The sequence below is a fragment of the Polistes dominula genome, unplaced genomic scaffold, assembly GCF_049000335.1.
Source record: "Polistes dominula isolate Pdom_NZ unplaced genomic scaffold, Pdom_raw_medaka contig_24, whole genome shotgun sequence".
Lineage (NCBI taxonomy): Eukaryota > Metazoa > Arthropoda > Insecta > Hymenoptera > Vespidae > Polistes > Polistes dominula.
This window is the reverse complement of record NW_028301150.1, coordinates 2,711,244-2,738,762: the sequence shown is the minus strand read 5'-3', so window position 1 is coordinate 2,738,762 and position 27,519 is coordinate 2,711,244. Positions and strand designations below refer to the sequence as shown.

The 27,519-nt window shown below is 31.4% G+C and overlaps 1 long non-coding RNA gene across 1 annotated transcript in view; it reads left to right on the top strand.

Annotated features, from left to right (window-relative positions):
* LOC149030788 (uncharacterized) overlaps positions 1-10,459 on the top strand; it is a 144,300-nt gene extending 133,841 nt beyond the window's left edge. The window contains exon 4 of the long non-coding RNA XR_016178369.1: positions 10,415-10,459. This is a non-coding gene — a long non-coding RNA (uncharacterized LOC149030788). The remainder of the gene's footprint in view (positions 1-10,414) is intronic.
* The last annotated feature ends 17,060 nt before the right edge of the window (positions 10,460-27,519 follow it).

Genomic DNA, 27,519 nt, shown 5'->3' with positions numbered 1-27,519 from the left:
GTCGAATTTTTTTAAAGTTCATACTACTCGAAATTCGACGATATAATTTATCTTGTAGCTACTAATATTAAGATGTTTATCTTCCTTTCAAATAATAATTTAAAACAATTATTTACTTTAGAAATTACTCTTCTACAATGACGCTGTACAATATTAAAAAATAAAAGAAGATACTTAAATAACATTTCATCCGATAATCAATAAATTTCCTAAATTATCAATTAATTAAAAAAAAAAAAAAAAAAAAAAAACGTAAGAGATGTATTGTAATTTCTTGTCTTTATGTATTATTTTCCTTTGTAGCGTAAAATTTATTTTACAAAAATATTCACTATCTCTACCAATCAGTACTTAAGTAAAACTTTAAGTGTTTACAGTGGACGAAATACTTGAGAAATAATTAGTCTACGTCGAAAATAAAAAAAGAAAACGACCAACATACTTTAATATTTATAGGAACGAAAAGATTGCTCTTTTTTTTTTATTGGTATACTTTGACGTTTACAAATTTGTTCTTATATATATATATAACACATCGCATTTCTTAACAATAATGTATGATATCTATCGTACTAGATCTAACAGAGAACTAGTGTATTTACATTAATTACAACGTTTTCACGTAGTCCTGCGATTACGACGAGCTCTTCCGTACTAGCCAACAGCAATCAAGTGGTATAGAACAAGAAAGATAACGATAGGAAGGGTGAGAAAGACATAGGTAGGTAGACACGTATGCGAAAAGAGAAAAAGAGAGAGAGAGAAAGAGAAGCATGTTCCACGCCTTAATCCTTTCTACCGGACGGCCTCGTTGGCCCGGTCCTCATTGAACGACGGAGCCAACGCTTGTTCGACGTGTAATTAGTATAACGGAAGGTATGAGAGGGCTGTCGAAACGAGCAAGGTGGATGGTCAAGTACCGTACTAGTTAGTATGCCTACTTACCAAGTTTGCTACGATGTGAATGACCCGTATACGATCAACGACCGTAAGCTCTGGCTCGTTGTCGCAGAGTACCTAGAACACGACAGAGGGAAAGAGAGAGAAAGAATAAGTCTTTGTTGTGAGGAGATATACTGGATTCATAGAAAACAAGAAAGGGATTTTTTAATAACTTCTAAGAACTTAGATTAAAAGGAAAGGGTTAATATCTTTTATTTCTTTTTTTTTTTTCGATCGACTCAGTAAGACAAATCATATTATATTTTCTTCTTTATTGAATAATTCGTGAAATCTTACGAATTCTTATTTTTATATTTATTATTTTAATAAGGTAGTTTAATTTAAAAAATAACTCCAAATAAATGTTTGAATAATGATCTATAATACAATTCTTTTAATAATAGAACAAATTTAATCCTAGTTCGAAGATTTTGAGTTTTACAATCTGTTCTGGTCTATTAAGATCATAAATTTATAAATTTAGTATGAAGATTATTATCACGGCAATACTTACTTACCATTAGACCATGTAGAGTTTCTGATCTTTAACCTAATGCACACGTTACTACTTGGGATGCTGCTTTGGTCTACATGCGGTTAGAGGGACAGAGAAAGCTTAATGCTTATAGCCCAATTCGAAGTGTCACTGATTCAATTATGACTCTTACCTTCGGACAAGAAACTAATGTTCTAACGTAATCAATTTCCACTGCCTTAATGAGATCGCACAAGTTCTCATCGAGGTACGTAGTACGCTCTCGATACGAGTTAACATGAGACTCACTTTAATACTGTGTATGCAGTTAGACATCACAGTCGCATAAACGAAGTAATTTCGATCGTTGATATTCTTGCAATGGTAAAGTACACGATGGAAGGAGAAAGAGAGGAGATATAGAGAGGTAGAATTAATGAGAGCAAGAAAGAGAGAGAGAGGGAAGGAAAATTACTCGAAGACAGCGCTAAGTAGACCAGCCTAATCGCGTCCTTTAATTCCGTAAACCTGTAATCTGTTGATGGCATTTGAGCGCTTAATTAGTAAAGGTAGTAGGCGGAAGTGAAACTAATGAAACAAGCCGAGAGGATGATTAAGTGAAGGGACCTAGGATAGTGTGTCTATTTACAAACTTTAAGATAGAGTGAGCTTTTGCATCGCGTATCAAAACAAAGAGTGCTTGCATTTTAACGTACCCTTCATTAGACAGACAGCTGGTAGTACATTGATCTTCGCTAACTTCTTAAATACTTGACAAAATTCATAACAACCATGACGTAACGTTTATTTGCGAAACTTACCGTACTTGTTACTTATCTGATTTTAATAGAAAAAAAAGAAATAGAACGTTTAATGAATATATTTTATATAGAAATATATTAAGTGGCGCAATTAATTTGATATCTTTTTAACTATTTTAGTATTAAAATTTTTAAAGAATCATTTGAAATTCTCTGACGAAATAGAGACACCGATTCATTATATTTAGATACTTGGAAAAATGGGGAAAGAAGATGATATTAGTTTAATTTGTCATTACGGATGCACGTAAGCTTTTCGTGACAAGAAAGAAAGAGGTCGTTAAACGGAAAGCCTTGCTATCGACCTTTGAGAGCCAATTAATGGAAGATGAAGGAGACTTTGTCCCGACTCACGAGCGGAACGCAATTTTCCGAAAGCGTCGGAAAGCACTCGGCGAACGCGCGTGACATGTTTCAGACAAACGATCGCACTCTCTTTTAGTATATTAGAATGTTTACAGAACTTTTCAACTTTTTTTTCCTTTGATTGTACAAAGTAAAATTTATCACATTTATTAAATCATCAAAAGTACTTTTAAATTTTTCACATCGTATCTTTATTTTTCTGAAACAACATTTTTAAATTGTTAAATATAATTTAATGCAAATAATATGAAGAAAAAATAAAATTAATGATAGTAAATATTTGATTAAATTCAATTGATTGTATATTATCAATAATTTAACGATTTCGTAGCTATTATTCTAATCAAAAGAGTCATTTCTTGGATAATTTCAAGTGCATTAGAGAATGATTTTTTAATATATATATATATAGATAATATCTTGGATAAATTCTATTTCAGGTGTATACTTGAAGTATATGTGGAACGGATAGAAACGTTTTCTTCGTATTGTACATCTAGTACGGCGTGGCAAAACCAGCAGACTAAATTCGTGAATTAGAAATAAGCTTCTCTCTTTCTCTTCACACTGTGAAAGCCTATAGTGACGGGGTAAGAGGATATGTTATCTACTTTACCCTTCGTAAGATGCTTTCTATCTTCTCTTGAAAGATGTATATATAGAAAGATACTCAGGTTGTCGAGATATACTTGTCTGAAAAAATATCTGAACTATTTCTGGTTTTTTTTTTTTTTTTTTTTAATTCTTTTCTGCTACCAATCTATTTTTATCTACGACGAGAAAGAAATAAAGAAACAAAAAATACCTTTAAGCAATACACTCGGTGATGGAGGTGCAACAACAAATTTTGAACGTTGCCACAAAGGAATTCTATGATCATTCGTGTTACGTTTGTGATATCATAGAAAATGAAATTACTAATAATATAATAATATTATATTGACACGTTTGTCACGCATATCAAAAGCAATCGAGAATACTCGATCGTTAAACGCCATGAATTCTACGTATGAAATAAAATGATTTGAGATGAAAATGAACAGAAAACGCCAAGCAAAATAAAATAAAATAAAATCAAACCAATTGAAATAAAATCAAATGAAATCAAATAAAAGCCGGCATACCGCGGTATAGACGACAATTTTAAATTCACTACCGTCACCGATTGCCTACGATAAACTTGTACGAATATCGAAAAGCGAATTTTTGGTTAACAATTTTTTCTCATGCTCCATATAATTTCAATGTTCCGTCGAAAATCCGCGGACAAGCATATTCTATAGTTTTTCATTAAACAACTCACGTTTCGGCAGGTTGAACAGTGTAACGATTACAAATCCAATAAGTAGAGAGGAAAAAAAGAACGATTTTTACAAATGATATAACTTTATGAGATAAACTCACTATTAACGAATTGATCTTTTATTTCTGATTTATGGTAAAAGTCTATACACCTTTATTAAATCACGAACATTAAGATTTGAACATTTGTTGGTCGATCTTTATTCGATTTAAAGAATCAAGTTTTGTCGTAGGTATAAGTAGAAATTAATGCGTATATTTCCTTTTGTAATTTCGTTTACTTTTCCTCGTACATTTCTATTTTAATTCGTTCTACGACTAAATATTCGCCTTTTCGGAAAGTTTTCATCACGATAGCGCGTGAAAAGTCGAGAGTAGTAGTTATTGTCACGTACGATAAAAAGATGTAAAGATCTTTAGAAGGAAAGTCTTAAAAGCTAGGCCAAATATCACTATGGGCCCTCCGAATTATGCACTATTGTGTACCTACTTTCTCCATTTCTCTCTCCCTTTCTTGCCTTGTTCATTCCACCTTCATATCTTCGGCGTTGCAGTACTCGATGCAATTTACGTCTCTGCACTTTGCGTGGACGGATATTTTAGCAAAGTTCTCTTCCAACGGTACATATATCGGAGACGCTTTCCAAGCCAGGGTGTACATACGTATAAAACTTTCATGGTAGTAAAAAGGAAAACGAGAGAGAGAGAGAGAGAAAGAAAGAAAGAGAAATAGAACGAGTGAAAAAGATGGAGGTTAGGGACCTAGAGTCTAAGAGAAATAAGAGGGAAAGAGACGGATAGATAAAGAGGGATAGCGTCGTCTACAAGCTTCACCTTGCTTCTTTATCCTCTTTTTGTCACGACCCTCGCAAATACGACTAACTCGCGAGCTAGTTTACTTCAGAGTCCCAACATCTCGGTCATTACATCACCTGAATCTTTCCTTTTCCTCTGATCATCACTCGAAACTGGAATCTTTCTCATCTATCGCACGATTCCTCAAGGAAAAAGACGTCTTTTCTTTTGTTTCCTTTTTTTTTTTTTTTTTAACTCTTTCTCTGTTTTCATTCGGGAGTAGAAATTTTAAAAAGAAAATCAAGTCTTGTTTCGTTAGAAATAATTTGTTTTTTTTTTCTTTGTTGAATTTAACATAGATGTATGCTTTTTATATATATGTATGTATATGTATATGGTTTCTTTTTTTTTTAACTACCTTTTACCATTGAGATTTGTACCATTCTATCGTAGTCGGTTGAGATTGACAGAAATGAAAAAATTAAAATTTTGTAATTTCGCTTGCTTCGATATTTTCACATTTCTAATCTATTGTTTGAAAATTTCATGTTTCTAGCATTCACATTGTTGGTTTCGTTTAAAAATGTCAATAAACGTTACAATGAGGTATGACAAATTGATCTTGACTTTAAATTTGAACGACAAAAATGTTTCCAATAAAAAAACTTTGAGTAGAAACAAACAATTATAGAAATCTAAAATTTAAAAGTATATTAAATGTAATTGTGAAAAAAGTTAATAGTATATCGTCTTTCTTAATGAATAGACACTAAGTATCAAATTGTAAAATTTACACATTATAGATATTAAAAGCCCTTTTAAAATTTAGCTTGTTTATAGTATACTGCGTCGTGTATTATGTATGGTGTATGAATAACGTATATTAGAAAGACCTATGGAAAATATCGAAAGTTTCATCAATGCTTACCAATCGTGTGCTTTAAAGTGCTTCTATTTAATTTTCTTCTTTAATACGAACATTGATTAAATCCATATTTTGTTTTCTTTAGGAAATTTAATAATAAACTTGTGAAATGTTATTTCTAAACAACAATTCTCTATTTTAATTATATTAAAAGTTATAATTATATTAAATTAGAATACATTGAATTTTTTTTTCTTTTTTTTAAGATAAAATAAAATTTCATATTTTTGTTCTCGTGATCTGTGGCTTCGGATAATCGTTTTGATTTTCAAAGATACGGTTAGATAGATAGACGTCTATAAGATCATCACTTTTATTTCTTCAATCGAAGACGAACTTATAGGTAAAAGGAGAAGGAGTGAATCTCAGATTGGAAAAGTGCATTAAGGATAGAGCACCGGTAACTTTGGTAATTTCGCGGTGCGATCAGGGCATCGTGATGCTGTCGGCCAAGAAGTAAGTAAGCCGCTTTATTACCAGTTGGTCGAGAGTTAAGTTCTCTTTTTAAACCTCTCGAATCTTCTTTACTGGTTCGATTAACCTTCCATCGTGAAAGATTCTAAATAATAGACGATTTTTTTCTTCTACAATTCCAAATAACAATCTTTATGAATCGAAAAATGCTAAAAACTTATATTCAACTATAAGAAAGTATCGAATTTTTAAAAAGTTATACAAACTATGGAAAAAGCACATAAATATACTTGAAATTCATTTGAAACTACATTATTGATTGGATACAGATAACGTACAAATATATAGAAAAATATATTAATTATTATTACTAATTGGTATCAATTTTAAATATGTTAGATTTTTAAATTCATTAATTACCAATTTTGTTTTGTTAAACTAAAAAAAAAAAAAAAAAAAAAAATTGCTATAAATTTTCTCTTACGACCTTAATGACTGTTAGTTAATATTGTAGAATTAAAACGTACATATTTCTCTTTGTTTGCTTTACACAATTACTTTAAGAAAGAAATTACATTATTTTCAAGAAAAGTTAGAGAGAGAGAAAGAAAGAAAGAAAGAGAAAGAGGGAGATTTAGAACAATATTATTTAAGTAGCCATTTAAATTCCAACTGAGTGAGACGAATAGCTGCATTTAAATACGAGAGAAATAAAGATGAGAAGATTCTTGCATTTAATATCGAGCAGTATGGGTTCCCCGTGGTTTTGCTTTTATCGCGAGTTTTACTCCAACGCAAGAGGCTTCCCCATCGAAGCTAATACTTTTCACAGTACTCACATACCTAACCAACTCTTTTCTTCTATCGGCGAATTGTTTCCTCTCTTGGTTTCTTTTTTTTTTTTTTTTTTTTTTTAGTTTTGTACCAGCTCGGGAAAATTAAAAATGAAACTGCGTTTGACATGTAACAAATTGTTTTTCACCGTTCCGTTCTTCCATGGTACAGCTTTTACCACCGGTCCCGATATAATATATCGGATATCTAATATTTAAGTACGTGGTTTACGAAGCCACGACTAGATTAATGATATCTTCGAAATGTCAAAGAATAATGGATTTAAATTAACCTTTATCGAGCCGTAGGTGAAAATTGCCAAGTTACACGCGCAATTATCGTTCATTTTGATTGAACGTATATCAATATTTAACATATCATCGTTTAAACATTTTTACAATAATTTATTGTAATATTTACAAGATCTATCCTTTTTAATTTCAATTAATTTGATATGATTTTTTAAATATTTTAATAGTTATTTGCAGGAAATGGAGGTTTATGACTTTTCGGTTTTTAAGAGGCGGCGACATTTCCAAACGATCATCGAATATTTTTGAATGAATGGTCTATGACAAATGAAGGAACTTCCGTCGTTCGATTCGAGTATTTTCACAAGGCAACTTTTGATGAAGTTTTAAACGCTGGTCTAGTGACAGGCACGCGGATTATGAATTCGAATCGTCAAGCATTATCGGATAAGAAAACTTTGGGTACTTACTTTGAAGCCTAAAGATTTTCGTAATCAGGGCGAACGTTGTAAGAAAACTTGAAGATTCACGAAATCTCAAGAAGTTATTAAAGTCTTTATTATATAAACGTCTTTGCGTTTGTCTCGATTTAAAGTAATCTCTTTCGCCAAATTCTTCATAGTATTTTTGTCACCAAGGAAATATATGTAAGACTGTATTTTTATAATTTTGTATCTTACTTTTTCACTTTTTTTTTTTTTTTTTTCTTTATATTCGTAGACAATATTTATCATAAGTACTATTTTACAAAGCTATTTTACTTTAGTTTAAATTAGAATAATTGTTCTTTAATTCTCTGTTAATCGGCTTAAGCTTTGCAAAATATTCACATTTATTAACATATTTGCTTTTCTTTTGTATTTATGAGATAAGTTTTTTTTAAATATCATTACATAAAATAACAAAATATTCTTTAATATTCTTATTATTATTTTTTATTACGTCTTTATATAACAAAAGGAAGAATATTTACGGGATATTTATTCGTTTTTATAATAAGTTTATTACAATTTTTGTGTTCTTTGAGAATACATTTTTATTATTTATATATGAAACAGTTTAAACTAAAATATTACGTTCTCTCGTGCTCTTTAAAATGATTATAATTGACTATAAAAAGATAATCTCGCGATAATGTTTAAGCGGCTTTCGTAAAAGAGAATATTTTCCAAATTCTTTTGATCTCTTGTCAAAATCGTTGGTATTATCAAGTAATTTTTTTTTTGTTTTTTTTTTACATTCTTTGTCTGATTATTTTTTCCCTTTCATCCTGTGCATATCCATGTTTATTTTTTTCTTCTTCTTCTTCTACTTCTGCTTCTTCTTTTTCCTCTTATTCCACGTTTCTTATTCTCTTTTTCTTCCTTTTCAAGTTTAGCTCACATTATGGAAGATTTGCTTATCGCACTGGGGAAAACGGTTTGGCTCTGTGCCAAGCACATCTTTCGCATCCGTCGTAATTCAAAATGGTCTGTTCTTTACCTTCATCCCTGTCTCTGTCTCTCTCTCTCTCTCTCTCTCTTTCTGTATGTTCTCTATATACGAAATAATTAAATTTCTCGGCGAAACTTCGGAGATTGGCCCGAAGACGTTAATAGGAGGAAATTGCGAACCTGCCCTTTCTCTGCTCGTATGACGATTTCTACAGATTATTGATTAAAAGTTTTTTCAAATTATATATAAAAGAAAAAAAAAAAATAAGGAATCTCAATTATGCTACTTCTTTCTTTTCAAATAAAAATTATAGAAAAACATATGATGAATTATTGAAAAGATACTTTTTTATAATCATCCATCAAAGTCTTTAATGTTTATCAATGGAGAATAATTTTGTAATTTTTTTATCGTATTTTTTTTTATACAAAATGTTGATTTTTTTTTTAGTATATTATCCAATGAACTATAAGAATTTGTAATCTATATTAAACGCGTAATTATAATGTTTTATTAAATAAATTATAATGTATTAGTCGAACTATCATTCACTTTTGTGAACCTTCCTTTATTACCGCTATTATCAGTTTATGTTATGTAAAAGTAAATGTTACATGATCTATCTATCTTTCGTGTAAACTACATAACTCTATATAGCCCGCTAGTTTGATGATTCAACGATGCAATTTGAATAGCTGAATAGATCACTTCTGATTTTGTGATTACTTACAAAATAACTATATCCGATTGTCCAAAGCAAGAACATAATGTATTTCCTATTTTCATCAAATTTCAATTTTCATCGAAAATGCATTGATCTGAAGTCCTTTGAACAATTTAATTATTTTTGTAATAAAGTTTGGAGAAATTTTAAATAACGCATGAATTCTTATAACGTAAATATTTCATTTCACTTATGTACCATATATCAAATGAATGTGGATGATAATTACATAAAATAAAACATTCGATCGTCAATTTTCCAAGATGTCACTTGGAGATGAATTGAAAAGTATCTTTTGTCGACCGCATTAAAGCGCGAAAGCTTACATTGCATGCTAACTTGGCAAGAAACTCATCTGCCTTCCGATGAGAAATCGAACATTGCTCTTCGTTGGCCGTGTAATTAAGGACATCGTTAAATGCGAGATCCGATTTATCTGTGACGATTACCTTGCGAAGTTATTCTCCCCCGCTTTACCATCCGTTTTGGTGAGAGGCAAGTCTTCTAGGAGTTTCGATCAGTTCTTTGGGTAGGTTTGTTACTTTGCAAGCCGTTGCACCCGTGAGAGAAAGCTTGAATGCGATTATAACGAATTCGTTAGCTAAACTTAGACAAAGTAAGTACTTAAATCTGCTTTAAATGATAATAGAACTGAATAGTAAAATGTGAAGAATAGTTTTGATAAGAATATGATAAATGTTATCAAAAAAATTTCACACGAAATCGTTCAAATGATTTACTTTTTGATTAGCTTAGATTCCTTGTTGTGTTAATTAATTTAAGAGCGTGTGGTTTTCCTAGAACGAAACTACCGAAAGTTCTTACACTTCAATTAGAGTTTCTACTTCACCAAAGACGAACATTTAATTAATGGCAAATCACAGGACTGATTGTATCTGCTATCGATACTAATTGAATATTCTTCAAGCGGCCTAAGTTTAATTAGACATAGCTAGATAAGTACTTCGGAATAAGGATAAGTGTATATATATACACATATATATACGTGGTTAAGAACTTTGAATTAGTTTTATGTCTTAAAATAAAATTAAGGAAATTCTTTTTTAAAGAAGATCTTTTCTTGCTTGATATTATGTTATTTATGCTTTATTCTTTTTCTTTCTTTTACAGAAAAAACCAAGTGGGCAGAAAGTAATCCACCGTCGGTATTCACTTGTGAGTTATTACTTTATTTTTCTCTATTTAATATTTTTATCAATTTCATGTTTAACTTTAATTTATGATTATATACGATTTCTATCATAACATTTATATTATTCATGAAATATACATATATTATCTTACTATATAAGATATATCTTATATGTATATATCACGTGTAATGCAATTACGAAATTATTAAAAATAATACTGAAATAATGCAAGTATAATGAGAATGTATTATAAACAAAAATACGTTTCCGCCTTTCTCACTTGGAAAGTTACTCATAAATGTCCGCTACTGTCGGATGTCCTTGGAGAGTCAGTACGTCGTATAAAAATTTTTAATAATGTTTTATTATTATATGCACACCAACGGATATTCTTTCGGCAAATATAACCTCGGTAAATTCATGTCTGCAATAGTACCTACTCGTTTCTACTTTACACTTGACACGAGCACAAATATTAGTAGCACGTATCGTAAAACCTTTTTAAAATGAACTTTCCATAATATGTCATAAATTTGCATGTATCACATACAAAAGTGGTAATATAATTATTATATTTAAAAAAAAAAAAAAAAAAAAAATCACCTTTTGCATGAACATTAAATTAATTTAAAATCAAATTATAACATTAAGTTTAAAAGATTCATTTTAATATATTAGAATAATATACGTATTAAACGTAATGAAAAATAATTTTTAACAAGTTTGATAAATGATCCAATAAAATTCTCTCTCAAATTTAGCGTTTATCTAGGAAACTTTAAATCTTTAACTTCTCTAAATCTTATTATCGAATTCGCGATTGTTCTAATCGCTTTAACGATCAAAGCGATATCTGTGTCACGTTTTGTTCAAAAGCAAAATCATACGAATGATAATATACGTACGTGCGCTCAATATTTCTCTAAATTTCGACATCATATTCGATAATTTACGATGTTAATATCCGATTGTAGATAAGTAGTTCGCATTTCATGAATAGCATACTCTAAAAATCTCAGAATAGTAAACAGTACCTGAAGCAATCTTAAGGGTTAAAATCCGCATCTTTTCTAGATTGGCACGTGCTCGAAAAAGTCACGTTTTTTCTCTACATACATTCACCATAAAAAGCTCGTTACAATGGTACTTGGCAAAGCTTGCAATCTCCTTCGACATAGCCATTTACGACGAAAATCTTGTCTTCATTTTTTCTTTTTTCTTTCTATTTTCTTCTTTTAAGATTTATCTCATTTTTTTAAATAACATTTCTACTTGATTTAATCGATAATTTAAAAATACATATATATATATGATATATAAGTTAATGGACATCATTTTGGACGGAATGATGTAGCAACGTTGTTGTGTTGTCAAGAAAAAAGAAAAAAAAAGACAAACGATGTGATCAATGATAGAATTTTAACTGATAGGGGAAAAGTAGAAAGGAAAAAGGTAACGAGAAAAACGAAAGGAAGAGAAAAAGAGGGTAGGGGAGTTAACTCGGCAGGTGGGTTTCTGTGCGTGTGACTTAACGCGAGGAAGAGCTTTCTTTCTTTTTTCTTTTTTTTTTTTTTTTTTTTTGTAAAATACGAAGATTAATCGTGCCAACGTATTGTTCGAAAAAAAGATCGAAAAAGAAGGGGGGAGGAAAAAAAGATAAACAAGTAGAATGTAGTAGCGTTAAAAGTCGGTGAAAGAGAGGCAGGATTTTCGAGCGATGGGGAGAATTCGGTTCCTATTCGTCGGTATATACATTATAAATCTTCTTCCCTTCTCTTGTTCCTCCATCCTCCTCCTCCTCCTCCTCCTCCTCCTCACGATGGTCGTTCGCTTGTACTTGCGTTAAAATCGTGACGGTCGAGAAATCTCGTCTTTTCTCTTCTACTTTTTTTTTCTGCACTATTTTTTACTCTATTTTTTATTTTTTTATTTTGGTTTTATCATTCACGTGGCATTGAATTCCGAAAGATATAAAACGCATAACGTCGTTCGAAACGATGCCATCCTGGATGTGTTCTATTTCGCATGAATATCGAACATGGCACCGCGAAACTGGACAGAAAATCCGTTCGACTTTTCTCGATTGTGAATTATTACCTATGGTATGGAAAGAGCCTATGATATTTTTATAGACGATCGTATTTCGTTACTTTTACCATATCCAATCTTTTTTTTCTACATTTTTTTCATCTACATCGTCATACTCTCCGAACGTTCGAAATTTTTAGTATTCTTATTCACGACACTCTTCACTTCGTTAGACTTTTATAGCAGTTATCATCTTTCCTCTTTTGTTTTTTTTTCTCGTAATTCAATCGCTCAATTCGAATAAATCACATTTCCAAAATTTCGTTACTGACTTATGCATGTTTTATCGTGTTATTATATTTGATGGTAGTTACTTTCTTTCTTTCATTTTTACTTAATAGAAAGAAATGTTCTTATCAACACGGAGAAAAAAGATTTTATAATAAAACAATTTTTTTTTGTTTACATTTTAGTTATAAATATGCAAACGAAAGACTACCAACCATCGAGTATTCTTTGACATTGAATAATTACAGTTTAATGATACACGTTTGTAATATCATTAGAAAAAGTATTTTCGATATCACTCGACATTGAAAGATTCTTTCAAAAATCTCATTCTTTAAATATCACTATATCTACCTTTGAACCACACGCTTTATTTGAAATTTGTGAAAAATTGTAACACGATGATAATCTAATAAGAGTAGCATAAAATAATACTCAATTATATTACTTTATTACAGAAATCTCGTGCGAAAATTCTTTAATTTGTCAAACGTCTCCGATAACGTATAAACTAGTCCTTGTTTTATCAAATATATACGAAAGAAAAGGTAAATAATTGGATTGACAATAGCGATATGGTACATGACAAGGATGATAAAAAATAATCCCAATAAATTTGAACTGTATGACCACGGTATACCAATTACAGATAGCATCGATACAAGCGACCAATATGCGCATTTTTTAATAATACTTTATTACCTTTGTACGCGAAGCTTCTACGATCCTTTTGGCATGCCATACTACCAGTCGTAACATCACGTTCAGTTGAAATTAATCTCGCACGCGCTTAGTACAAACAAACCGACGAAAAAAAAAACGAGCCGAAAATAGAGAACAAGAGGATGGAAAAGAGAGAAAAAGAGAGAGAAAGAGAGAGAGAGAGAGAGAGGAATTAATAATACTTGGTATTCGACTATAGCGTAACGAGCGCAAGCGCACACGCAACAAGCACACATGATGGAGTTAACTAGAGTGGGTGTATATGACGGACCGCAACACATATATACTCCGAACGATGACAGTGACAGTAATGCTTCTGTCTGTGGTGGTGGTAGTGTGGCTGCGACTGTATATTACATTATTAATAAACTGGAATATAAACTCAGTGACAAAATCACACGCAAAATGCAAAATGCAAATGAGACATTAGTCATTCCTTTTCCGTATATAAATCCATTGGTTGTGTATGTCACACATTGTAAATTACATACGGAGGACACAAAGGATTAAGAGATAGAAACACAAATGAGATTGAATTAACAAGGCAAGCGATATCCTAGTAAAGATGTGAGAAGATAAAAGATAAGTAAAACTATGAAGGAGAAGGAGGTAAGCCCACGCAACTCCTATCGAAACTGGTTATCTATTTAAATACATATAACATACTACTTTCGTGGTACACCCACCACCCTTAAACGGACTCCTTCACGTAATCTTCTCTTCTTTTCCGTCGGCCGGAAATAACGTCGTCCTGTGGCGAACGGGAATCATCGGATATCGTTCACTCGGAGATTGTATGAAGGATCAATTCGATTTTATTCGTTTTACACACATTCTTCAATTTGTTATTAACTTGTCGAAAAGAAAACGAAGTATCTATTCTTAAGTAAACTTACCAATTTCTTTGATTATAACATTTCTGTCATTTATAGATAATTATTGAAATGTTGATGTTTCATATATTGAAATTTATCATTTTGCTTGATAACATTTATGAGTTTATATCAATCGTTTTAGTGATATCAAAAGTGTAGATACATGTATAGTATACTTGATATTTGCTGTTGTTGTTTTTTTTTTTTTTTTTTTTATAATATAATATCACTCTTCGTTTTCTTTAATCCAGAAAAATGTATCTCAACAAAGTTTGACAAGAGAAGTGACAGACAAATATCGATAAAAGCCACGGTATTCGAAAGAAAATGTATCGTTTATTATCTGTTTTCGACGTTTAATCCTATTTTTTGGCAACGTCATCGACGACTACTTTTTTTTTTTTTTACCAATTTCAAATTATTCAAAAAAAAGAAAAAAAAACGAAAAATACGATATTTATAACAAGGTATTATAATAACCTGCTTTTTTCATAACGGACTTTAATGAAGAATAAACTGAGCTTGTGTAAAGCTTATCGCATTTTTCGCAAAGCTATACATTTTTCTAATGACCTGTTATCGAAATTTTTATCAATGCGCGGTTATCGTATACGTGTTTACTCGTTTTTCTTCTTCCATTTTATCTTTTAAACTCTATAATAGACACTCTGTTACATAATTTAACCGAAACAACATTATCTTATACAACAAAATTTCAAATAATTGTGATTAAAACCAAAATAATCCAACGATCGTTTGCTTGATTTTGTTGAACGTTTTCTTTTTTTTTTCGTTCAATCCTTTGTTAATCTTAAGCTTTTCCTTACCTCGAGGGATTTCAAAAAGAAGAAAATCTTCCCACCGGATGTTACCTGTTTTCCGTGGTGTTTTTTCTTTCACTCTTTTCTCAACGGGCTGTAAAAGAGTCCCGTGCGAGCACCTTTCTACTATCTTCACGTAGAATCCCATTTTTACGTAGAAGGGCTATCTAAAATCGCGATAGTTCGTTTACAGGGAGAATCCTGGAAGGAAGGATCGATCCGTAACATCGATCTAAGACAGTTTGTTTCAGTAGACTGACTCGAAACTCTTCGAGAATGTCGTTTGCTTTAGGGTGACCAACTCGTTCCTTACCTTGTTTTCTCTTACTATTACTCTTTCTCTTTCTCTCGCATACAACCAATAGCGACAACTTAGTACGGACATTAATCTATGTCTGGCCTATCGAGCAAACGTAAGTTGGCACAGACACGCTAGCCAACACCCTTATTTTTACTTCTCTTTCTCTCTTACACTTTCTTTGTCTTCTTTTCTATTTCTTTCCTTTTTTTCTATTTTTTTTTTTTTTTTTTTTAGATATATATATTATATTATTGTATTGCATATGTTGTATTATATATATATATATATATATGTGACATAAGCAATTTCTTGAAAACAAATTTTCATTGAAGTTCTTTTCTTAAAAATTAAAGATCCCTGCAAAACTATTAAAAGCTTGTTGACTTGAAGTTAACTCAAATTCCAATAACAAATATCAATTTTTTAAATCTCAACGATAAGTTTTCAAATTGTTGTTGTCATTGGTAATCGCATTTAATCTATCGTACACATGTAAATATATGTATATATGTATACACGAATATATTTTTGGAAAAGTTCCTTTCGTCCCCAAAAGCATCAGCCAAGCTCTCTCTCTCTCTCTCTCTCCGTCTCTCCGTCTCTCTTTTGCCGACTTACTCGTTTTTTCTTTTTTTATCTAGGAATTTCAGCTTAATACTTTTATCTGTGTCTCTTTTAAATTGCACATTTTGTATCGTATATCGTCCATTCTCGGCACAAAAGAGAAGAAACGAACGAGATGAAAAAAAACCGGGGAAGGGAATGGCAATTTCGACGGATCGAAACTCATCCTCCTCCCTATCGCGATTGAATACGCCAGGAAAGGGAAAGAGGGAAGGGAGGAATTGAGAGAGAGAGAGAGAGAGAGAGAGAGAGAGAAAGGATGATAGAGAAGCGATAAAGAGGGAAATATATATCTATATATCTATATATATATATATATATATATATATATATATAGAAAGAGAGAGAAAGAAAGAAAGAGCAACAGGGAATAGATTGAGAGAGGGGGGAGTGAGGGAAAGAGTGAGTCATCTGCTAATTGACTGACCGATGGATCTCAATCGATACGATTTTGACGGGTAAGTTACACTCGAGAGAATTATCGCACGTCGAGTTCCATTAGTTTCTAGCCAAAAGCTGACAAATAGATTTCCATAGGAGTGAGGTAATCCAGCGACATACCTGGACACTGGCCCATTCTTCGAAATTTGCGTTTTCGCATCATTATCATGAATTCGAAATATAATCCAAACTATGGGAATCGATTATCGTCGAATGATTTAGAATTCGTGTAATCTAAAATCGTGAGATTAGAGAACATATGATTATAATTCTCTATGAAGTTTTAATTAAAAATTGTATAAATTTTTGTTTGAAATTTATCAAAATACTACGATGCTACGGCCATGCGTTATAAAATGTTAATTTAATATAATTCTAAATTATTTAGTAAATTATAACAACATACAAAATAATACCACAATTATAATGAAATATATAAAATAATGATACTCAAAAAAAAAAAAAAATAATATATAAAAAGCAAGTTATGTCGTATGTAAATCTGAAAAAAAAAAACGTGAAATAATTGAATTTTAATACAGCGCTATCTCTTGACAATTTACCAGTACTTAGAGACTTAGATAACCTCTAAATATTGGACTAAATTGAACAAAATCGCACAAAATAAAAATAATTTCATTAAGATCGGTTCGGTGGTGTTGAAGTTCAGTGGAAACCAACTATATGACACTGAACTTTTACATATAAAGGTATGAATGATAGAAATGAGGAGAGAAAGAAAAGGTAAGTGAGGATGAATAAAATAGGAACAAGGGAAAGAGATAAGTAAGATTACAAAAGAACGATAAGACCGAGAAAAGCATCTTAGAACTCTTAAGGGTGCCGCACTTGCGAGGCTTGCCTCGAGTAAGTGACAAAGGAATGAAACAATCGATGATAAGTCGAGTTCTCGAAGAAGAGAAGTGGGCGTATTTAGTCAGTAAGTAAGAGGAAGGCGTTGAAACGTTTCCGGTACGTCGTAACTGAATGCAATCTTTATGTTTTTCAATTTTGTACGTCCATTATTGCTTTATAACAGCTAATATGTCTGCAATGGTATAATATATAATATAATCTTTCTTTTTTTTCTTTTTCCTTTCATTCAATCGAGAGGTTCATTTACATCTACAAAGTATACTTTTTATTTAAATGGGGGGCTTAATTAAAATTCATATACTCTTAGAATCTCAGAAGAGTACGCCTTTTTTTTTTTCTTTTTTTCTGCTTAGAAAACATTGATTTTCTACCGGCGAAAAGTTAACGCAGAGTATCTCTCACTTGTTCTCTTTTTATCTATAAAAACTAATCGCAGTTTAAGAATCAATATTGAGGCAAGAAAATTGGGAGCTACGTTAATGAGACTATTACTTTGCTCCTCTTTTAGTAACCATTATTTTATTAACACTTTCGCGACTCCAAGCTTCTGAAATAAGATCTTTAGCTGCGTATCAGACGTAATTTTCAAAAATCTATAACTGATAATATTAATTATCCAAATATATTGTTATAAAAAAATAATAAATGTCCTATAAAGTGACTGTCGTTAATTTCTCGGAAATTACAACAACAAAAATTCATTAACTCAACGTCTAATTAAAAAAATTATAAAATACTAACACTATTAAATAATATTAATATATTTAATAATATATTATTACTGGTTGAACCTTTCTTTTCTTTAATATTTACTATATAATTAAAACAACGTATAACAATCGATCATTCGTAAAGTTTAATGTATAAAGAAAACTACTTCATAGGATTTCTTTTGTTCATCAATAAATATATAAACGTTGTCGATACCGGATGAAAGAAAAGGGTCGGTCCGCGTATAAACGACAGGATGTCGGCTTTGTAGACGAGTTAACGTGCACACACGCTTTCAAAGACTGACGATGTTCGCTCGACGAATAAATATTAAGGAGCCACGAGCCGTGTGATTCACAGCTCCTAGTGTGTTTCGTTCGTCGATCTCTCTTCCTACTTGCATTTAGGTGGGTAGAGCATCACGGACAATGAAGATACATTGGCTTGCGGAGAACACTGTAAAACCGCTACATCCAAAATTATTTACATCCGAGATTATTTAGACCTTTACTGACGCGATAAACGATTCGACCTATTCTACTCTTCTCCATTGTATCGATTTATTATCTTTTTGTATTACTTTAATAGCAAAAATATCAAAATAAATACGTTTAATATAAACTTAATTATATATATTTATCGAAATTTCATTTGAAAATTTTATTTATAACAAACGAATTACGAAAATAATGTACAGATGATGCTTTCACATACTTTAAAATCATAAATATTGATATTATTGTAAAAATAGGAGAAATATTTCATCATCCTTCGATTTAATGTTTTTTATTATTAGTATCAGAATTAATTTATTGCACATTAAAATAAGAATAATACAAAATATATTTGTTTAAAAATTACCTGATATTTTACTAAATGAAAATTTTTAACTAAAAATCACCATTGAACCGAAACGATAAAACCAATGCAGTTTAGTTTAAACAATTTAAAATAATAATAAATTTTAATATTCTATATACCTTAAATAATTGTTAATTAATCGATGGAAATGTATATTGTAGTTTAAAAGCATGCAATATAAATTCGAGCGCATAATGTTGTCATTTAAAATTCTTTTATTGATTGTTGTTTATATAACTTCCCTAAGGCCGTACATATGTATAAAATAAAAATAATTATGAATATTTTTCTAAATTACATTAATATATATTTTTATACACAAATATAGAAGAAGACAAATAAAAACAACAATTTGAAGTACCATAAGAAGATCGATATCGATTGAAATCAATGAAGAAGGAAAACAACGGGAACGTTGAGTTGTGAAATGATAAAGAAGAAAAAAGAAGATAAATAAATAAAATAAAATTTAAAAAAAGGGAAAAAGAAAGATATAGACAAAAAGATAAAGAAGAAAGAGGAGGATAACGAGACGGAAGGAGGCGGGGAAAAGAAATCTATTGGAGTTCAGCGAAGTGGACGCCACCGCCACTGTCTCTTCGATTTATCGAAGATTTCCTATTCGCCTTCTCTTTCCATTCTAGATCTTTTCTCCCATTCAAACGAATGATCGTCTCTACCATGATTGTTCGCGACTTTATGTCGCATTCGGTCTTCGTTCTAGGTTCGTAAGAAATAGAAAAATAACGGATATAGAAATGGTTCGTGATCGACGCCAAGGAAACGTGCTAAAGTCTAAAGCTGATGGTTCGTAACGAGCAACGTTCTTAAGTAAGACAAGTATAAGTGCGCTTCTTTAAAGCGTATCTGGGTTGGTTTGATCCTCGATTAGAGCATTAACCTTGATCCAAGAATACAGCTCGTGTAACATCAGAGCTTTTCCTATCGATTAAACTTAACAACGTGTAGTAGCAAATGTTTTCCCTTTTGTTTTTTTTTTTCTCTCTCGAACGAACGATCCATTAAATAAAATACCATTTGCGTGACAAAAACAGAGGGACACGTTAACGCGCTTAAATTCAAACGTTTCTTTGCACCTGCTTTTCGCTCGACAATATGACAGTCCGGGTTAATTAAAATGAATTTACGAACAAGAGGAACAGAAGAATTTTATTATGGAATTTAATATGATTAACGGGATCGATTCAACTCCTCATTGTAAAATAGTTGACAATTTTACGAGACAGACCTAACTTAGTAGAAAATCTATCGATAAACTCTCGACCGATTTTTGTAGATAAATCAAATATTTTTCTCGCATTAGATTATTGATCGCGTTTAGGTGTTCATTAATTTATCATTCTTTTCATTTTATTTTTCTCTCTCTTTTTTTTTTTTTTTTTTTTTTTTTAAATCGAATGAGTTTGCTTGACGACAATGTACGATATTATTAATATCTCCTATAATTAGACGGGAAGATCAATTTGTTAATTTCTTTTCGGGTTTTTTTCTCTTTTTTTTTTCTTTTTTTTACCAGGGATTCAAAAATTGTAAAAGGAAGAAGAAACGTTAGCATTATTCATAGCGTTCGTCGAGGCTATAATTTAAAATTTTCCAATAGCACGTGAAACGTTATCTCGGGTGGATCGTCGCCTGCATAAATCAGACTGGCGTGGAGTAGAAATAGAAGTAGTAGTAACGCTGGAAGAAGCAAAAGAGTTGGAAAAAAGATGGAAGAAAAGGTCGCGGAGACGTAGAGAGAGACAAATGTGTCGACTCGATATATAAAAGAGGGGGGGTATTGCCGATCGTTGCCAGGACTAACGCGAAAGATCCGTAAAGAGAAGAAGAGAAAGACAGAAAACGGAAGAAAAGCGTGTACCGAGGTTGTGCGCATCACGAAACGCAACGAAGTGCATCGAAGCGTGTACGAAACTGCTCGAGTATCGATTTCGAGCGTGGTTTCCGTATAGAGGTAGATATATATATATAGTACCTATTGATAAAACCGGATCATACGATGTGTACTGTTCCGAACTTTTCGTTATGTTCTTGGTACTGCGCGTATATAAAATTGAGGTACCGAGAGAAAAAACAGAGAGAGAATGAGAGAGAGAGAGAGAGAGAGAGAGAGAGAATGGAAATAAACAAAGTGTGGACTTTTACGAGATGTATGCGTTCGCCCGACTGAATCGTATGTTTTTTTTTTTTTTTTGCTATTTTGGTTCTGTACCATCATTACATGTGGTTGCACTTTATTTTACATCTAACCTTGATCAATTTTTCTTCTACATTTTTTGGGTTATTCTCTTATATTAATTTATTAGCTATAAATTTGTAAATTGATTCGCATAATTTCGTTCAAACTTCGACACAAAATGAAACGATCTAATCGGTCTCGATACAAAACGTATAGGTTCGATGAATTCGTATCATGGAATACCATTTTTTATTTAACCAAATAAAGTTCGATTCAGTGATTTTTTACGCGAATAGGCGACATGGAAAATACGTGCCTCTCTCTATTCTTTACCCATCACGTCGCATTCATTCATGCATCATACTGCAACTGTCACAACTTTCCTCGCTCGAACGAATTACTATCGTTTGGAATAGATAGTAAATCTTCGTTGAAGAATGTCGCGACTTTTGTGTACACGCACATACACATATACATACACAGACATAGAACAAGATTCTTATCAATTGTGTTATTATAAAGTTAACGATCTCTTGTTGGTCGTAACAATGAAGCGAGAACATAAGGGAACACTTGGTCCCCTTTCATCATAATTTTTCTTCTAGCGTCATCTTCGAACCCAGTCGTTTATATCCTTCGATTTCCCTCGGGCGGAATGCGATCGATGCTATTTCAAAGGGTCACTCTTGCATCTCCGTTCCCTTCGAGCTTTCTCGAGGAACAGCTATCGATTTTCAATTGCTCGTTCTACGAAAACTTTTCTCCGAAAAGTTATTTTTATCGAAGAAATAGGATTTGTATCTCATCTTTGCAAGCCACAAGAAGATATCCCGCAATGGCAACTAACTTTTGTAAAGTACGAAGTAAGTATTAAGACACAATAAAAAAAAAAAAAAAGTAAGGATTTTCTAGACGCACAAGTAATTCGACTCGAGGGAAGATAGATAAAAAGATGATGATACTTGTATAAAGAGAGGTCAAATAAATTAAAACAGATGCGATTAATTATCGCAGCAGATGTTGACGTTGCAAAAGTAGAACAAAGACAAGCCGAAGGGGAAAGAGAAAAAATAATTAAAACTATGATAATAACTTGACGTCAATTCATTCGAGTTTGTTGTGATAACAATAATAATATTCTATGAGAAAATCGAAACGAAGATTGTCTCGAATGTAAATAAAGAACGTAACGAAAAGATCTATCGATACGATCGCGAATATTCTCATTACGGGATCTCAGTCGCTCTCAGATTACTAGTCGTAAAAGTAATGCGCACGAATTAGGTTTGCGGATTCGTTGAAACGCGAACCGGCTATAAGCGGAATTAGGACACTATTATGTTTCGAAATCAGTTTGCTTCCAAACGAACGAGCCTGCGACGGGAAGAAAGCAATCGAGATCGTGCCTTGAAACGATAACCATTGAACGGATTTGCTTCTTGATCTACACCTCCTAGTGATTATACTTACTTCTTAAGTGAAATAGGAGGAGAACCTTGTAAGAGTTATTTGATATATAGGGTTTATTTTACATGCACAGTTTTTTTATTCAAATATTTATTCTTATCGTTAGTTCAAATTATTTCAAGCAAAGTATATCTGTATATATATATAGTGTTCATATTATATATCTAAATTAGAAAGGTGGAAGTAAGAAATTAGGGTAGTTAAAAAACCATATTTATTTATATAGATAATAATCTAGATAAATACTTACATGAATAACTTTAAAAAGAATTTTTTTTATCGGGAACGCCTAGTTTATGAACTACAATTGAGAGACGTAGAATAATCGATCATACATGAAATAGTAGTAACTTTCTTTATTGCTCTAACTAGACCGAATTCAACACGAAGAAAGTTTAGCGAGACCGTAAAAGTTTATTCAAATTACTGACAACACGAAACTCAAGATTATCCTTGTAATTACCATTTCGTATATATAAAATTGAGTAGCAGCAAATTATTACAATTGTCGCTTTGCTTACTCGTTTAATTTCTTTTATAAATTATAGTGTTTATTCGTATAACAATTTACATCGATTGACGTAATTCGTTGTATAATTATTAGCAACGATTTTAGTTACGAATGTGAAAATAATTTATTAAATAATTAATCCCAAACTTCATTCACTCCATTCGAAATAGTCAATTTAAATTGTGATTTAATTTAATTCATAGATGATATTTGATTAAAGATTAGTTCGATTTACGGTTTACTTTTACGACACAACCACAATCCGAATCCCCAATTCATGAAAATCAAGTCAATTCAGTTAAGCTATTAACAAATGTTCGAACATTTTCATGTACATTGTACATTACTAGTTCCCAGGATACTAAAGTGTTTGCATTATCTGGCCGTACATTTGAATTCTACAATATGTATTATTGATTACAATATTTATTACGAATTACAGTATTTTTTCTGAAAATAAATACATACATATTTGAAAATATAGGTACATAAAATTGTATGAAAATAAATATCAATTTTAATATAAAAAAGTAATACACATATATATATAAAAAAATAAATAAAATACGAGAAATATTATTTCTCGTGTTTCAATTAAAATTCATATGATATTTTTAATTTATATTTTTGACGAACTTATGAGCTTCCCCATCATTCATAACCGACATATATAATCCATATTTGATCCATGACGTATCCGTTTTCCATTTGAACGGTTACCGAATTCGTACATATAAATTAATGTTACATCGAGCTTAAGTTATAAACTTATGAGATTTAGAATTACGGTTGTCTGTGAAGTCATGCATTTCTACAAAAATAATCCGAAAGAGACAAGAAAATAATACTTCAAATATACACATGAAGTTTAGTATAAAGATAATCTAACATATTTTAATAATTTTCAATAATGAATAAATGAAATGTAATGCAACGATGGAAACAACGTTTTGTATTTTGTTTGAAAAATTTTCCCTAAGTATTTACAAAATAAATGGCACGAGTAGAAGAAGAAAGAAGACTGTAAAGAAGGAAAAGAATGTGGCGGCAGGCTTAGCCACGAAAAAGTAGAATGATAAGACAAAGATATAAGCTTTTCTCACGTAACCGTATAGAAAATATTGCTACTTAACGAGAACAAAAACAGAAAGAAGATCGAAATTTGAACACAGTAGCATTAAGTTAATGGAACAGATAAGTTAAAGTAACTTACAATCATTTAGGATTATACGTATATATGAATATCTCAGCATAAAATTATATAAGTCAGTTAAATTGTATTAACTCTAGGTTTCAACCTGAATAAAAAGACGTTTTTGGGAAAGTATATAAAAGAATTTTATTATATACTAAAACTATAGTATAACCTTAGGAAATAACGAGGTTATAAATGAATTCACAAGAGACGGATAGTTAAACTATGAGATTGAAATTTGATCCCAAGTGTAAGAAATAAAATTTTTTAATTTCGTTTCAATGCCTACCTATAATGCACTGTTATAAATCTGGAGATAGAAAATATGTGTTTCTTCGTTTTATGGTCTTCCAAGCAAAGATTATCTATTATCGATATAGAGTTTCTCTTTTGATTTAAGAGATTAAATTCAATTTCTTTCGAAAACTATAATATGAAAACGAAAATAAAATAATTGCAACTAATGAGGGTTCGTATATTCGTTCTTATCTTTTTTTGTCTTTCTAAAACCTATTATCTATTCGCCGTTCTATTTTATCGATTTTTAACGTATGTAATTCTGTCTTCTTTTGTAGTTTAATTGATCAGTATAATTATTTCATGGTTTATCTAGTTATTTCACGAATTAACGGCTCTTTTTTTAATAACGTTGAGAAAGTACATATAATAAATAAATTAAAAATAAAAATAAACTCTCTGTTATAATGAAAGTATTTGAATCTATTGTTATATAACGTAATGATAAAATCAAAACATGGAAAGATATTATTAATAATTACGCTTTTGTGCCCTCCAGATTATTCCTTTGATCTCGAATTTCGTTTATCTCTCGTCCTATATGTACAACAACGTATCCACACAGTTGCATTTATCCATATATACATATATATATTCATGAATACTTGAGTGTCCGAAGATTACAGGATTCTCAGAATTAGCCGCGAGAGGATACAGGATGCAAAAGCGTTTCTATACCTTTTCCGACTTCGTATACTGCATACTCAATCCAGTAGTAAGGAGAGTTATACGGAGAGAAGAGTCGTAGAGGAATGAAAATGGTTTCAGTATAGGTAAACGTGTGTAGCTTCTGGCTTTCTCTATGTATTTCGCTTACTCTAACCAACCCTTACCCTTACCCTTTCTGTCACGCTCTCTTATTGCCTTCCTATTTTCTCTCTTCCTCCCTCTCTTATTCTAAGGTTCTCACAGATACGTATATATATAAGTGTAGCTGCTTGCGGAGTGCTCGTGCGAAAGGATATTAGCCACGAAGGTATTCCAAACCTATGTATTCGCACCAGAAGTACGATGAAACTGTTCGTATGACACGCAATATTCTCTACCCATGAAACTCTCTCGTGTTTGTGAATGTATTTGAGTGATGACCACACGATTAACATATTACCCGACGTTTCTCCAGCATACGTTGAAAAATGATAAGAAGAAAAATAGAAAAATCAATATTTTCTATTTTTTTTTTATTCTTATCTTTTCATCCTAATCTTTCTTCATTATGTTTACATTAATATTTTATTTTTAATTTTGATATTACTGTAAGATATTAAAACTAGTTATTAACTACACTTAATAGGTTTGATTTCTCAAAATGATTTTGTTACTAGCTCAGAATAAGAGATATTTTATGTGGTTTTAAAAAAAAAGTTTTTCAAATTACGGTTCAGTTAGATAGCAAAGTCATTAGGTTTGTGATTACATCGGTCGTGTCGTGACGATTGTTTGCGAAGAAATAAGGAAAAAGGGAAAATGGAAGACCGAGACAAAACGATAGAAATCGTAACTGGGGATGCACGGAAGACGGGAATTATTTCCCGAAAGGATGTCGTTTCCAAAGCTTTAAAGTAATTGGGAAACTTGTAATAGGCGTTGTTGTCACTTGCTATTATTGTTATATTATTCTCTTTTCTCTCGTTCATTGAATCTTACATATCTAATAAGATACGCATGAGGGGTGTCAGTTAATTAATTAAAACGAAGAAGTAAACTTTCCTTCCTTTGTTTCTACGAAAGACAAGAATTCGTAAAAAAGGATCTTTCTTTTTCTAAGAAAAATTTGTTTATCGTTAACGCATGCGTGACTATTTTTTACATAATTAAAATGCCTATGCCGAACACATATATTTCTATTTTGATTAAAGCCTTGTCAGAGAGAGAGAGAGAGAGAGAGAGAGAGAGATGACACTCGAGAAAATATTTAATTACTAACAATTTTAATTAAAGTGATTAATTAAATAGATTGTGCTCTGTTAACTGAAATGCTTATCGAAATGAAATGCGGACTGCTTTCATCGACAGATTATAGAGCATTTATTGTCGATTCGTGGAACAGAAAGCGACGTTTTCCATCTCGCTTCCTCGTTGCTTTGATTTATCTCGTTTAGAAATTCACGATAATTAGCAGTAGTCTATGAGGGGGGGGGAAACTTTTCTTTCGATAAATATTATACTAGAATATCATTTTCAAATTTGAACATCATCGCGTGATAAATATAACGTCGTTTTATTAGACAAGAAAAAGAAAAAAAGAAAACAGTAACAAATTTCTTTCTCGAGTATTAATCATTCTTTGCGTTTATTGTTTGAAAGATAGCTATAACCGTTTAGACGGATGAGCTCGTTAATTTTGGTCTAGGTATTCGCGACGAAACTGCATCGTCGTATCCTTCTATCGACACTTTTTCTTTTGATTGATAACGCAAAACGAGCAAAATGAACATTTTTATCTATGAGAGAAACATCAGGATGGTGAAATGTCTGAAGAGTGGGGTAAGAGAAGGTTAAAAAGTAGGGAAAATGTAAATAAAAACTCGAACGCACATAACGGCATCACAGATGAATAATAGTTTGTACGACAGATAGTGAGAGTATCCTTTTTCTCTTTTTTTTTTTTTTTTTTTTATTTCTGCATCCGCGTCAGATTTCAAAACGTTCGGGGTTTAATTGATCGCTTCGTGTAATAAGTAGAGTAGAAAAGGGGGAAGAGAGAAAGAGAGAAAGATAGTGAGATAGTGAGTATACGATAAAGAAGAAGAAGAAGAAGGGGAAAGAGGTTGAAACCCCATGGAACGCCTCAGATTGAACGCATACGGATTTGCGGCTGGCTGCGACGCCGCATAACACGAATGGAATTATTCATGTCACG